Raw genomic sequence first — 15,055 nt, 5'->3', positions numbered from 1 at the left:
ATGAGGCTTTATAGTTTAAAAGGCTAGGAATGCTTTGAAGTCAAATGTAAATCATATTTTTTAACTTTAGGAAAGATTTTATACACAAGAGCAGAGTACCTTAGCTACACATTCATGAAGTTTTTGTTTGACTTAAGAAGTTCCAAAGTTAGAATTTTAAATATAAGATAACTTGCTTTTGTCTCTGCCGTGTGTTCTCGTCTAACACTTTTGAAGGGCCATGGACTTTACACAGTCTTATGCTTGAAATGGCTGGTGCATGATCAGAGACCCTTGTAATCAAAGGCAGCATGCAGGGAACCTTCTGGCTAGTGGTTACTACCCATCTCTACCCTTTGCCATATGCACTGCATGAAATCTGAGCTCAGTAAAGCCAGATGTGAGGTTTTCTGATGTTTTTCAAAAGCAATGTATATTGGATGGGAAGGGGAGCTTTGGTTTTTCTTTGGGGAAACGGGCATCACACATGGAACAAAGAGAGCACACTCCAGGAAACAATCCAGTGATTATCTGTTAGAGACTGCAACTGCCATATGAGCTAGAAGACATTGCCCATAAAAAGCTGTGGGTCTTACAGGTTAAAGCTAGACCATTGTCAAGTGGTATCAAAAGCTTCAAACTTCAAGAAAATGATAAAGACAAATATTTGTGTTTTGAAGTTAGAGCTTCCACTGTCCCAGAGAGTGACAAAAAAGTGTCGCACCTGTAGCCCATCTATGTTAGAACTGTCTCTGTGGCTCTCAGTTCCTCTGCATGTCTAGTACACTATTGTGGGGATTAACAAGGCAACTCCACGTAGTTAAAAAGGAGGTTTATTTTGGGGTAACTTACAGCCAGTGAAGGGGTTGGTTACAGGATCCGGAGGAGGTGAGGTGTAGTCCAGCAGGGTTCTCTGAAGAACTCTGCTTGGTCTACCATCCAGAACCCAGTATCATCAGGAACCAAGAGGGCCAGCAAGTCTGATCTCAGGTCTAAAGGGCTCCCATCTCAGCCCCGCCCCAGGGGTGGGTCATAGGTAGGCATGGCAGTTACCAGAAACCTCACTAAGGGTAGTACTTCCAGGTCAAAGCTGGAGTAGCTACCCACTACAGTCCACCAAACATTACTGCCTGTCCCATCTAAGAAATGAAGAAACTGGGTTGTTGAAGAAGACTTTAGCAGCTATTGCGGTCTCTGGGAAGGAGACAGACTGCAAGTGCTCAGTTTTCAGCCAGACCTTCTTGCAGTTGAGGCTTTTCAAGGACAGGAGAGCCCAACAACAGATACTAGGACACTGTCAGTGCACTTTAGGAAAAGCTCAGAATACATTCTGTCATTCCAGAAGCAATTGTATGTTCTGAAATCCCTGGCTTCTCCACTTGGTCTGGTCAGTTCTCACATACCAGTCTCACTGTCAATCACACCACACAGCAAATGAGATCCCAGACAGTGTATTTCTTTTTCAAGCTCAAAATTTTAAAAACGTTTCTTAAAAAAAAAAAAAATGTAGTTATTTGATTCAGTTTGACATGGCAAAGTGATTTGTTGCAGCCTAAAAGTCAAGAGTTAAACTATGGTGAAAAATGACTACATGAAATTTTAGTGTCTCCAAACTACAGAGAATATCATAAAGAAAATTTGAATAAAAAACAATTTTAACACTGTAGAAAAATAGAAAAGATTTTATATACAAATCCAGGATGACTTAGCCACACATGATGTGAAGTTTTCATTTGACTTAAGAAGTTCCAAAACTAGAATATTAAATACAAGATAACTTGAAAGGGTCTCTGCTATGTGTTCTCACCTACCCTTTTTGGAGGGTCATTGATTTTATACAGTCTTATGCATGAAATGGCTCTTAGAAAATTAGAAAAATGTTTCTATGTAAGTAAGTTTTCTGTCAGTATACAAATACCTGAGATAAACTTATAAAGAGAGAAGTTTTATTCTGGTTTATGGTGTTGGGTATTCTAGTTGATGATCAGCTGATGTGATTGCTTTAGGCCTGTGGGAAAGCATTGTCATGGAGAAGTGTGCAACAGAGCCATCCTGTCTACAGCATGTGCCAGAGAGCAAAAACAAGAGAGATGGCCTTTGGAACACCCACAGAGGTCAGGAACTCACTCAGGGCTGTCAGGAGGGGCTTTCAAGGGAGATGAGACTGGATGCACTGGTGTAAGGGAATAATGAGAAAAGACGGGCTGAACTGGGGTGGGAAGAGTAGAAGAGGGGTATAGGGAAGCACAAATAACACTAAGGACCTTTTGAAATAAGCATATGGAAACTGGTTCCAAAGAACTACAGGCAACAATGGAATGTTAAGAGCAGAAGAATTGGTCTTCCCTAGGGAATAGCACATCAGTTGGGTCAACCCTAAAACCACATAATTACAAGTAACATTATACAATTGAGAAAGTTATATATATATATATATATATATATATATATATATATATATATATATATATGTGTGTGTGTGTGTGTGTGTGTGTGTGTGTGTGTGTGTGCACATGTGTGTGTAATGACAATTTATGAAAAAGAGTCTATAAATTTAAGAGAGATCAAAGTGAAGGGGGTAACAATGAAGGTTTTGTAAGGTGAAAAGGGAAGGGAGAAATGATGTAATTAGATTACAATCCCAAAAAATATATGTATATTTTTTTAAGGTATGATCATTTATTTGTTACCCTTAAAGACTTATTTTTGACTGGACTCAGAAGTAAAAACTCTCACAAAGGACAGCCTATGTCTCTTGGTGATCTGTTCCTGGTGCTTTTCTTTGGCTTCCTTCATTCTCTTGACCAAAAGTTTAGCATATTCTGAAGCCTCCTCCTTGTTTTTCTTTGTTCGCTGATTCTTTAGAGCAATATGATGGTGTTTGTGTTGCAGGACACGTAGAGTAACAAGACTCTGAATCTTGGGTGCTTTGGTCCTGGGCTTCTTACCTTCTTTGTTTAATGGCATTCTGACCACGTATTGGCAGACATCATCTTCTTTAGAGAGATTAAAAAGCTTTCCAGATTCTGCTAGCTATTTTAGGTCCCAACCAATGAGGCACAGTAGTATCAGTCCAGGAATATCCTTCTCTCCTTTTTTTTTTTTACAATAACCAAGTTAAGAACACTGGAATTAGCATCCACGATGCATCCTTGAACAGACTTGCACTTCCTCTCTCCCGTTCTCCTTGGTCTATAACAAGAATGCCACTTACTCAACAGCAGGCATACTCTGCCATGGGTCAAAATGCCTCGATTCATGGGAAAACCTTGTTTGTCATTCCCACCACTGATTTGGACCACATAACCCTTGCACTCTTCACCCAGAGCATCAGCAGCGCCTCTCATAGAACGTTTGAAGCTTGCACTCATTGTACCCTTCAATGGGTTTCTGATAGCCTGTGGCAGGAAAGGAGATATTCAGCTTCATATTGACACAGCCAACTGCCTAGAAGGTGCCACAAAAAAGAGACCTGACTTCCACTTAACCCAAGTCACATAGCGCTCTCAATTATGTATATGTTTTTATACATGTTTGTGTGTGTGTGTGTGTGTGTGTGTATTAATTTTTAAAGAACACAAAGTTGGGTGGCTAGAGAAAGGGGTAGATCTAGAGTTGAGGGAAGGGAGTAAATATAGCATGAATCTTAGAGAGTCTTATTAATAAAAACAAATCCGGGCCAAGTATTGGGGTGAACAATGGAAGATCAGAGAACCAGAACAAGCCACAGCTAACCTCATCTGGCCAACTTCTCAGCTGATCTTGTTTTCTTCAGACTGGAAGCCTCTGTGTCCTCATATCCAAATGGCACTCAACTGAACTGTGCTGCTCAAAACCTAAAAGCTTAACCAGCCAAATGCTGACAGGCCAAATGCTTCTAGTTTCTGGTCCTCACGCCTTATATACCTTTCTGCTTTCTACCACCACTCCCTGGGATTAAAGGCGTGAGTCACCATGCTTGGCTGTATCCTTGAACACATGGATTTCTGCCTCTGGAATGCTAGGATTAAAGGTGTGTGCTACCACTGCCTATCCTAAGTATTTAGTGGCTTTTCTGTTCTCTAACCCCAGATAAGTTTATTAGGGTACACAATATTTTGGGGAACACAATACCACCACAAGTGAATATGATCAAAAATGTTATATGAAACTCTCAAATAGGTAATTAAAAAATAGAGGGAGAACAAGAATGAGGCCAAGGTCCACAGACCCCTTCAGAGAATGTCCTCAGTGACCCTGAGACCTCTTAAAGTTCAACACCTCCAATATCACCAGCCCAAGGACCTTTAAGACATGGACATTTTTAAATCCTTACTATAGCCATTTCCAGCAACAAATTAACATGTTCAAAATATAAACCAGTCCTATAAGCCATTGAGAAGAAACCTTGAAAGCTGAAAAGGGAAGAGAGTAGCTGATTTGAGACGTCCACAGGAGAAGACGTACAAAAGTATTCACTATGCAAACACCAAATATACATCAGAGACCTCCTCTGTGCCATGGGATATCATGGCAGACAGAAGAATAGGGGAAATATTTGATATGAAAATCAGATGAAGAACAAATTTTAAAGGTTAAATAGATAATGTGTCAGATGGTGATATACCTTGGAGAATAATTGAGCATAATAGAAAGAGGCCTGGGGGTGGGCTGTGCACTTCTCTTCTTAGGTGGCATTTGAAAGAAAGAAAGCAGCAATACATACCAGGTAGTATTGAAAGAGAGGTTTTTTTTTTTTTTTTTGGTTTTTTCGAGGCAGGGTTTCGCTGTGTAGCTTTGCGCCTTTCCTGGAACTCACTTGGTAGTCCAGGCTGGCCTCGAACTCACAGAGATCCGCCTGCCTCTGCCTCCCGAGTGCTGGGATTAAAGGCGTGCGCCACCACCGCCCGGCGAAAGAGAGGTTTTAATAAGCAACAGCAAGTTGAAATGTCCCATGGCTGACTCTGGAGCATCATTTTCAAAGCAGGAGTCACTAGAGCAGAGTGGAAAGATGGGAGAGCAGTGGCCAGTGAGTCGGGACAACAGAGTAATCAGTTCTGCCCTGCCACTCTGGGGTTTCTGCCTTTACTGTGAAAGAGATGTGTAGCTTTACTGTTTTTTGAGTGGAGGACAGACAAAACATGGCTTAAAGTTTATGAGGATCGCCATTCCATTTGCTGCGTGGAAAACTAATGGAGGTAGCAAAAGCTAAATAAGAGAAGGCAGTTAGGAGGCAATTGCCACAGTGAGATATTGCAGCAGCTTGGACCAGTGATAACAGAGAAGGTGGAAAGAAGTCATCAGATTTTAGTTTTACAGGTGGATTATACAAATACTGCTAAAGGATCCAAAGCAGAAAGTGGAAAAGAGAAGTGAAATAACACCTGGGTTTTGACTTTTTCCTTTTTAGCTCGGGCAGATGAATGATTTTCAGGTTTAGGAAAACTAAGTGGTTAGAGAGAGAAAAACGTTAGAAATTTGCTCATAGATATGTTACACTTGAGGAACGCCTCCAAAGCGATTGAATATGAGAGTCTGGAGCTAAGTGTAAGGGGAAGGACTTCAGGTAGGCATGAGAAGTCTCTGGGCTATGAATGTTTTTAAAGCCTGGAATAAGAGATCATCTTTGCCAAGTGGTGAATACAAAGAGAAAGGAAACACTGAGTCTGAGCCTGGCTACTGCTGTAACACCGAGAGTCCAACAGATGAGCAGGATCAGTGGAAAAAACCATGGAAGAGTAACATTTTGTGCAGACAGACAACAGGTGCATGGCTTCATTATTTGCTCCAGTGCTTTGTGTTCCTTTAGTCACGTATGCTTAGGAAGTGTTTTTACTACATGATCAATCTAAAGACAAAGACCGAGATCAAAAGAAAAACTTTAAACAAAGGGCTAATGTCCCTGGTCCATGAATAACTGAAAACTCCCTAAGGCATTTTAGCACTTCAGTAAAAGCCTATAAACTTGAGCAAATGTGAAGTCAGAAAATTGCAGCCTCTAGTCTACTTTAAAATTGCAGCCTCTAGTTTACTTTAAAACCTGCACGTTTAGGAGCTGGAAAGATGACTCAGTAGTTAAAAGCACCTGCTACTCTTTCAGAGACCCAAGTTCAGTTCCCAGCCCCCACAGCAGGTAGTCACAACCAGCTGTAAGTCCAGCTTCAGGGGATCTGACACCCTCTTCTGGCCTTCACAGGCACCTACGCTCACATGCACACACTCACACACAGACATATACATATACACATAATTTAAAGTTATTTGGCCTCCAAATAACTAAAACATAAAATTTAAGTATTCAACCAACTGTAAGGATGAATTTGGAATGAAAAGTTTCAGCAGTGGCTGTCTTGTGTGATGTGGATGGGATGCACACATTCTTTTCTCATATAAAATATTTTATCAAGCATGCCTGGTCTTTTACAAAATCATCTGACAGCTATATTAGGTCAAACAAAACCTCATAGAAATGCCACTGGTAAGGATTTGGAATATTTATCCTCATTTATTAATAAATGTATATCAAAATGGCATAGAATCCAGAAATGGACAAAAACAATTTCAGAGTTGATGAGATAGAAAAATAGTTTTTCTGAAACCATGCTGATGTTTTATAAACATATGAGTTTTCTGGGTGAATGTATGAATTTGTATTAAAATCCTGTAAAGTGGCAATTTCTTAGACCCTAGCAGTCAAATTCTAGTTTGATTAAAAATTCTGATTCTGGGAGAATCAATTACAGAAGAGGACAAATTTACCTAGAATAATATTATAATATCAATTGAAGTTTCACACAACATAGTCAATATAAAATTGCCTAAATAACACTAGAATGTCTTATGATAAAATAATACATAGCAGTTAAAAGCAGTATCACAGATTCAGTGGCATAAAAATGTTCTAATACAATGAGACTGTGTGACTCATCTCTATTTACATATGCCTAGAATATAGACTGGGATAAAAGGAGCCAAAATGCCATACCCATGTCTTGATGAGAAAAGATAAATGATTTTAAGGGTTTTTTTTTCATTTTTCTTTATTAAGAAATTTTCTACTCACTCCACATACCACCCAGAGGTCCCCCCTCCTCCCTCCTACCTCCTCCCACCTCCCAGCACTCTCTCCCAAGCCACCCCGCAATCCCACAACCCCCAAATCAAGGTCTCCCATGGGGAGTCAGCAGAGCCCAGCACACTGAGCCTAGGCAGGTCCAAGCCCCTTCCCACTGCACCAAGGCTGTGCAAGGTGTAACACAACAGGCACCAGATTCCCAGAAGCCTGCCCATGCACCAGGGACAGATGCCGATGCCCCTGCCTGGGTGCCCCCCAAACAGTTTGATCCAAACAACCGTCTTCCATATCCAGAGGGCCTAGTCCAGTCCCATGGGGGTTCCACAGTTCATGGGCTTACACTAGTGTGGCCGGTCATCTCTACATGTCCTCCCATCATGATCACGACCTCCCCCGCCTGCAGTATCTCTCCTCTCTCTCATCAATTAGATTCCAGAGCTCAGCCTGGTGCCTGGCTGTGGATCTCTGTATCTGCCTCCATCAGTCACTGGACAAAGGCTCTATGATAACAGCTAGGTTATTCGCTAGACTGGTCACCAGAGTAGACCAGTCCAGGCACCCTCTGGACCACTGCCAGCAGACCAAGGTGGGGTCATCCTTGTGGATTCCTGAGAGCCTCCCCAGCACCATGCCTCTTCCTATTCCCATGATGTCCTTATCTATCATAGTATCTTCCTCCCTGCCCTCCCACCCTGTCCCTGTTCCAGCTTGACCCTCCCATTTCCCTATGTTCTCCTCCCCCACTCCTCGCCCTCTGCCACCTGTGGTGATATTGTGTTCCCCAAAAATATTGTGCACCCTAATAAATTTATCTGGGGTCAGAGAACAGAACAGCCACTAGATATAGCAGCCAGAAAATGGTGGCACTCATGCCTTTAATGCTAGCATTCAAGAGGCAGAGATCTGTCTGGATCTCTGTGAGTTCAAAGCCACACTGGAAACAGCCAGGCGTGGTAACAAGAGCCTTTAATGCCAGGAAGTGATGGCAGGAAGCAGAAAGGTATTTAAGGCATGAGGACAAGGAACTAGGGCCTGGTTAAGCTTTTCGGCTTTTAGCAGCAGTTCAGCTGAGATCCATTTGGATGAGAACTTAGAGGCTTTCCAGATCCTGAGGAAACAGGATCAGCTGAGGAATTGGTGAGGTGAGGAAGCTGTGGCTTGTTCTGCTTCTCTGATCTTCCAGCGTTCACCCCAATATCTGGCTCCAGGTTTGATTTTATTAATAAGAACTTTTAAGATTCATGCTACAGCCACCCCACACACACCCAGTCTGCTCATGTAGATCTCATCCACTTCTCCTTTGCAGGATCATCCATGTGTCCCTCCTAGGGTCTTTCCCTGTTAGCTAGCCCCTCTGGAGCTGTGGGTTGCAGTCTGGCCATCCCTTCCCTCACATCTAGTATCCACTTATGAGTGAGTACATACTATGTTTGTCCTTCTGAGTCTGGGTTACCTCACTCAAGATGATATTTTCTAGTTCCATCCATTTGCCTGCAAATTTCATGATATCATTGTTTTTTTAATGCTGAGTAGTACTCCATTGTGTATATGTGCCACATTTTCTTTATCCATTCTTCAGTTGAAGGGCATCTATGTTGTTTCCAGGTTCTTGCTATTACGAATAATGCTGAGATGAACATAGTTGAGCATGTGTCCTTGTAGTAACATTGAGCATTCCTTGGGTATATGCCCAAGAGTGGTATAGCTCGGTCTTGAGGAAGACTTATTCCCAATTTTCTGAGAAACCGCCATACTGATTTCCAGAGTGACTGTACAACTTTGCATTCTCACCTACAGTGGAGGAGTGTTCCCCTTGCTCCACATCCTCTCCAATATAAGTTGTCTTCAGTGTTTTTGATCTTAGCCATTCTGACAGGTGTAAGATGGTATTTCAGAGTTGTTTTGATCTGCATTTCCCTGATGGCTAAGGATGTTGAGAATTCCTTTTAGCCATTTGAGATTCTTCTGTTGAGAATTCTCTGTTAAGCTCTGTAGCCAATTTTTCAATTAGATTGTTCAGTATTTTGATGTTTAGCTTTTTGAGTTCTTTATGTATTTTGGAGATCAGCCCTCTGTCAGATGTGGGGTTGGTGAAGATCTTTTCCCATTCTGTAGGCTGTTGTTTGGTCTTATTGACCATGTCTTTGCTCTACAAAAGCTTCTCAGTTTCAGGTGGTCCTATTTATTAATTGTCACTCTCAGTGTCTGTGCTACTTGTGTTATATTTAGGAAGTGGTCTCCTGTGCCAGTGTGTTCCAGACTACTTCCTACTTTCTCTTCTATCAAGTTCAGTGTAACTGGATTTGTGTTGAGGTCTTTGATCCACTTGGACTTGAGTTTTGTGAGTGGGAAGAGATATGGATCTATTTGAAGTCTTCTGCATGTTGACATCCAGTTATGCCAGCACCATTTGTTGAAGATGCTTTCTTTTTTCCATGGTACAGTTTTGGCTTCTTTGTCGAAAATCTTATTTTCATAGGTGTGCGGATTAATGTCAGGGTCTTCAATTCGATTCCATTGGTCCGCATGTCAGTTTTTATGCCAGTACCAAGCTGTTTTTACTACTATAGCTCTATAGTAAAGCTTGAGATCAGGGATCATAATGCCTCCAGAGGTTGCTTTATTATACAGGATTCTTTTAGCTATCCTAGGTTTTTTGTTTTTCCATATAAAGTTAAGTGTTGTTCTTTCCAAGTCTGTATTAGGATTTTGATGGGGATTGCATTGAATCTGTAGATTGCTTTTGGTAAGATTGCCATTTTTACTATGTTAATTCTACCTATTCATGAGCATGGGAGATCTTTCCATTTTCTGTTATCTTCTTCAATTTCTTTCTTCAGAGACTTGAAGTTCTTATCATACAGGTCTTTCACTTGCTTAGTTGGAGTTACCCCAAGGTATTTTATATTATTTGTGGCTATTGTAAAGGGTGATGTTTCTCTGATTTCTTTCTCAGCCCATCTATCATTTGTATATAGGAGGGCTACTGATTTTTTTGAGTTAATCTTGTATCCTGACATCTTACTGAAGGAGTTTATCAGCTATAGGAGTTTCCTGGTAGAATTTTTGGGGTCACTTATGTATACTACCATATTGTCTGCAAATAGTGAAAGTTTGACTTCTTCCTTTCCAATTTGTATCCCCTTGATCTCCCTTTGTTGTCTTATTGCTCTAGCCAGAACTTCAAGTACTATATTGAATAAGTATGGGGAGAGTGGACAGCCTTGTCTTGTTCCTGATTTTATCTTTGAGTTTCTCTCCATTTAAGCCAGCTTGCTGTAAATTGCCTTCATTATGTTTAGGTATGTTCTTTGTTTTCCTGATCTTTCTAGAACCTTTATCCTGAATGGGTGTTAGATTTTGTCAAAGGCTTTTTCGGCATCCAATGAGATGATCATGTGGTTTTTTTTCCTTTCAGTTTATAGTGTATTACATTGACAGATTTTCGTATGTTGAACCATCCTTGCATCCCTGGGATGAAGCCTACTTGGTCATGGTGAATAATTTTTTTTGATGTGTTCCTGGATTCAGTTAGCCAGTATTTTATTGAGTATTTTTGCATCAATGTTCATGAGGGAGATCGGTCTGTAATTCTCTTTCTTTGCATCTTTGTGTGGTTTGGGTATCAGGGTAACTGTAGCCTCATAAAAAGAATTTGGTAATGTTCCTTCTGTTTTTATTGTGTGGAGTAATTTGAAGAGTATTGGTATTAGCTCTTCTTTGAAAATCTGGTAGAATTCTGCGCTGAAACCATCTGGTCCTGGGCTTTTTTTGGTTGGGAAACTTTTAATGACCGTTTCTATTTCCTTAGGGGTTGATGGTCTGTTTAAATAGTTTATCTGGTCTTGATTTAATTTAGGTATCGGTTACCTATCCAGAAAATCGTCCATTTCTTTCAAATTTTCCAATTTTGTGGAGTACAGGTTTTTGAAGTATGACCTGATGATTCTCTGGATTTCCTCATTGTCTGTTGTTATGTCTCCCTTTTCATTCCTGATTTTATTAATTTGGATGCTCTTTCTGCCTTTTGGTTAATTTGGATAAGGGCTTGCCTATCTTGTTGGTTTTCTCAAAGAACCAATTCTTTGTTTTATTGATTCTTTGTATTGTTCTCTTTGTTTCTATTTTATTGATTTCAGCCCTCGGTTTGATTATTTCTTGGTGTCTGTTTCTCCTGGGTGAGTTTGCTTCTTCTTGTTCTAGAGCTTTCAGTTGTGCTGTTAAGTCACTAGTGTGAGATTTCTCAAACTTCTTTATGTGGGCATTTAGAGCTATGAATTTCCCTCTTAGCACTGCTTTCATGGTATCCCATACGTTTGGGTATGTTGTACATTCATTTTCATTGAATTCTAGGAAATATTTAATTTCTTTCTTTATTTCTTCCTTGGCCCATTGGTGGTTCAATTGGGCACTATTCAGTTTCCATGAGATTGTAGGCTTTCTGTAATTTTTGTTGTTGTTGAAATCTAACTTTCAGCCATGGTGGTCCAATAAGATACAGGAGGTTATTTCAATTTTTTGTATCTGTTGAGATTTGCTTTGTGACCAGGATGTGGTCAGTTTTGAAGAAGGTTCCATGGGGTGCTGAAAAGAAGGGATAGTCTTTTGTGTTAAGGTGGACTATTCTGTAGATATATATTAAGTCTATTTGAGTCATAATGTCTGTTAGTTCTCTTATTTCTCTGTTGAGTTTCTGTCTGGCAGACCTGTCCATTGGTGAGAGTGGGGTGTTGAAGTCTCCCACTACTAGTGGGGTTTGATGTGTGATTTAAGCTTTAGTAATGTTTCTTTTTCGAATGTAGGTGCCCTTGTATTTGGGACATAAATATTCAGAATTGAGGCTTCATCTTGTCTGATTTTCCCTGTGATAAATATGTAATGTCCTTCCCGATCTCTTTTGATTTAGTTTGAAGTCTATTTTATTGGATATTAGGATAGCTACACCAGCTTGCTTCTTAAATCCATTTGATTGGAAAGTCTTTTCCCAGCCTTTTATTCTGAGGTAGTGTCTGTCTTTAAACTTTAGGTATGTTTCTTGTATGTAGCAAATGGATGGATCTTGTTTTCATATTCATTCTGTTAGCCTGTGTCTTTTTATAGGTGAATTGAGACCATTGATATTAAAGGATATTAATGACTAGTTATCATTAATTCCTGTTATTTTTGGTGGTAGTGTTGTATGTTTCCCTTCTTTGGTATTTGTTGGTGTGGGACTATCTATTGCCTGTGTTTTCATGGGTGTATCTAACTTCCTTGGGTTGGATTTTTCCATCTAGTGCTTTCTGTAGGGCTGGATTTGTGGAGAGATATTGTTTGAACCTGGTTTTATCATGGAGTATTTTGTTTACTCCATTTGTGTTGATTGAGAGTTTTGCTGGATATAATAGTTTGGGTTGGCATTCATAGTCTCTTAATGTCTGCATAGCATATGTCCAGGACCTTCTGGCTTTCAGAGTCTCCATTGAGAAGTCAGGTGTTATTCTTATGGGTCTGCCTTCATATGTTACTTGGCCTTTTCTCTTTGCAGCTCTTAATAATGTTTCTTTATTCTGTATGTTTAATGGTTTGATTATTATGTGGTGAGGGGACTTTTTTTTTTTTTGGTGTATAAAATTTTTTTTTAATTTATTTTAATTTATTTTGCAATATAATTCAGTTCTACATATCAGTCACGGATTCCCTTGTTCTCCCCCCTCCCGTCCCCCTCACCTTCCCCCCAACGCCCCCCCCCCCATTCCCATCTCCTCCAGGGTAAAGCCTTCCCCACAGACTGAGGTCAACCTGGTAGACTCAGTCCAGGTAGGTCTAGTACCCTCCTCCCAGGCCAAGCCAAACAATCCTGCATAGGCCCCAGGTTTCAAACAGCCAACTCATGCAATGAGCACAAGATCTGGTCCCACTGCCTGGATGCCTCCCAAACAGATCAAGCCAATCAACTGTCTCACCCATTCGGAGGGCCTGATCCAGTGTGGACCCCTCAGCCATTGGTTCATAGTTCATGTGTTTCCATTCATTTGGCTATTTGTCCCTGTGCTTTATCCAACCTTGGTCTCAACAATTCTCACTCATATAAACCCTCCTCATTCTCGTTAATTGGACTCCCAGAGATCCACCCAGGGCCTAGGGAGAACAAGGAATAGGAGACCATGGTAAATGAAGACCACATGAGAACAGGAAGAAGCAAAGTGCTAGAGAGGCCCACAGAAATCCACAAAGATACCCACACAACAGACTGCCGGCAATGGTCGAGAGACAGCCCGAACTGACCTACTCTGGTGATGGGATGGCCAAACACCCTAATTGTTGTGCTAGAAACCTCATCCAACTACTGAGGGATCTGGATGCAGAGATCCATGACTAGACTTTTTTTTTTGATCCAGTCTATTTGGTGTTCTGTAACCTTCTTGTATCTTTATAGGCATTTCCTTCCTTAGGTTGGGAAAGTTTTCTTCTATTATTTTGTTGAATATATTTTCTGTGCCTTTGAATTGGCATTCTTCTCCTTCTTCTATCCCTAAGTTTGGTCTTTTCATGGTGTCCCAAATTTCCTGGGCATTTTGGGTCATGACTTTGTTGGCTTTAGTGTTTTCTTTGACTGATGAATCTATTTCCTCTGCCGTATCTTCAACACCAGAGATCCGCTCTTCCATCTCTTGCATTCTGTTGGTTATACTTGCATCTGTAGTTCATGTTCATTTACTCAGATTTTCTACTTCTAGCATTCCCTCAGTTTATGTCTTCTTTATTGTCATGATTTCAGTTTTCTAGTCTTGAACTGCTTCCCTCACTTGTTTAATTGCTTTCTCTTGGCTTTCAAGGGATTTACTGATTTCTTCCCATTTTTTGTTTGATCTTTCCTTGATTTCTTTAAGGGAATTTTTCATTTCCTCTTTTAAGATCTCTAATATCTTCTAAAAGTCATTTTTATGGTCAATATCTTCTGTTTCTTCTCTGTTGGGATGTTCAGGTCTTACGGATGTAAGTTCTGATGGAGCCATATTGGTTTTCATGTTGTTAACTGTATTTTTCCACTGTCATCTACCCATCTCTTTTTCCACTTGGTGCAACCAGTGTCTGTGTCTGAGGGAGCCTCTCTTGGTCTGATCGATACTCTTGGTCCAGTGGGAGCTCTTGGTCTAGTCGATGCTGATGGACTGTTTGTCTCAGGGAGCAGCTCTTAGTCCAATTGGTGCTAGTGTGCTCTGTCTCAGGGAGTAGCTGCAGTCTTAGCACGTGGTAGGTGGTGGTAGTCTGACCTGTCAGCAGGAGGTCTGCCTGCCAACTGGCCTCAAACTGGGACTGCAATGGGTGGTGGTGTAGGGGAGCGGGTGTTTGGGTATGAGGATAAAGACTCACCTCTTAGTCCAATCGGGTGCTGGTGTGCTCTTGATTTTAAGTTTATTAGATTTGATTGTTCTGAATTTTTATTGATTGAGAATTTAACACATGCATATAATGTGTTCTGTTCTGATTTGACTACCATATATTTATTAATTACATTTGCATATGGAGCAATTACAGAGAAGGCTAGAGATGTTATGCAAAGAGGACACAAAAGCAACATTTAGGGTAGTGTTGTCTGTTAGATTGCTCTGCAGTGAGGAAAATAGTCTATATCTGTGCTGTCCAGAGCCTAACTACCACCCCACATGCCTATTGAGTATGTGCAGTGTGACTAGTTCAGCTAAGAAATGGTTTGTTTTTTTCCTAATGAACAAGAATAAAAATTCCTTTTGTTTTTTAAGGCCAGCACAAACTTAGATGCCTGTGACAAAAATGATATTGGGTGAACAAGCTTCTTTGTTTATGGAGAAGGTGATTTTAACCTATTGATTTAAATTTATGGAGCCACATGGGCAGACAGACACAACTGTCTACTACACTGGACATTGGTTTTCTGTAGTGAATTGGCCTGGAGCATAGAGAAAAGAATGAGCGAATCTGGGTTTTGTTTTCGAAGATTTATTTATTTGCTATTTTTATGTGATGTGTGTGTGCCTGCATGAGTTTCTGTGTACCATG

The 15,055-nt window shown here is 40.6% G+C and overlaps 1 protein-coding gene and 1 pseudogene across 9 annotated transcripts in view; one reads left to right on the top strand and one right to left on the bottom strand.

The window, feature by feature from the left end:
- Positions 1–15,055, top strand: part of Lhfpl3 (LHFPL tetraspan subfamily member 3) — a 634,521-nt gene that overhangs the window by 321,159 nt on the left and 298,307 nt on the right. The gene's annotated exons all lie outside the window — the stretch shown is intronic.
- Positions 2,680–3,408, bottom strand: LOC128099894 (40S ribosomal protein S6-like; annotated as a pseudogene).

The sequence above is a fragment of the Peromyscus californicus genome, unplaced genomic scaffold (genome assembly GCF_007827085.1).
Source record: "Peromyscus californicus insignis strain IS unplaced genomic scaffold, ASM782708v3 Scaffold_6__1_contigs__length_162567912, whole genome shotgun sequence".
NCBI lineage: Eukaryota > Metazoa > Chordata > Mammalia > Rodentia > Cricetidae > Peromyscus > Peromyscus californicus.
The sequence above is the reverse complement of the archived record's forward strand: the minus strand, read 5'-3'. Positions and strand labels throughout refer to the sequence as shown.